Here is an 846-nt window from a genome sequence, read left to right on the forward strand (position 1 = left end):
CTGTAAGCTCCCCCAGGACAGAAACATTGCCCATTTTTTTATTGTGGTATTTTCAGTGCCTGGTACATAGTGTGGCATGGGTTAATGTTAAATTAGTGTACACATGACAGTATTTTTGGTCTTGACTATTCTTATACCCTTTTTGTGTTTATAACTTATTTTGTCATGGTTCCATTCAAGTCTTACCTCTTACAAAAAGACTTTCTGGAATATCTTCACTATTCTCTAACTTCACAAGCTTTTTTTCCCTCTGGGGGGAAAGTGCGAACACAATACCCCACTACCACAAAATATGCAGTCAGGTTTCCCACATTTGGGGAAATCGCAGGGGTCAGCACATCGGGAGTGCAATGGATGAACCTCGCCCTGGGAAAACCACCTTCACGATCATGGTATCTCCCCTGCCAGGTAAGTATCCCACAAGCATTTTTGCCTGTATCTCACACCATCTCCTAATTTGTTATTTCTATGAGTTTCAGATTATTTCTTTATTTAAGGCAAACGATGGCTTCAACAACTTCCCAATAAATAATGCAGTAAATTTCATTCATGTTGCTTCTTAGAAATCCCTCAAAGCCGAGGACGGAGGGAGGGGGGTGGGGCCTTGGTGTGTGTCACACTTTATGGGGGCAAGACATGATTGCAAGAGGGACTTTACCTAACAATTGCAATCAGTGTAACCTGGCTTATTGTACCCTTAATGAATCCCCAACAATAAAAAAAAAAAAAAAAAAAGAAATCCCTCAAAGCCGATTGCTCACATCAATCCAGCATCTAATTCAAGAAAAGTAAATTGGGTCAACACAATGCTTTCTGGGCACACAGCTCTTTGACTCTTTGACTTGT

The 846-nt window shown here is 40.8% G+C and overlaps 1 non-coding gene across 1 annotated transcript; it reads right to left on the reverse strand.

The window, feature by feature from the left end:
* Positions 1–252: 252 nt before the first annotated feature.
* LOC128591616 (U1 spliceosomal RNA) lies at positions 253–416 on the reverse strand. The gene has a single exon (XR_008381595.1). It is a non-coding gene; the product is annotated as a U1 spliceosomal RNA (small nuclear RNA).
* Positions 417–846: the final 430 nt, after the last annotated feature.

The sequence above is a fragment of the Nycticebus coucang genome, chromosome 1 (genome assembly GCF_027406575.1).
Source record: "Nycticebus coucang isolate mNycCou1 chromosome 1, mNycCou1.pri, whole genome shotgun sequence".
NCBI lineage: Eukaryota > Metazoa > Chordata > Mammalia > Primates > Lorisidae > Nycticebus > Nycticebus coucang.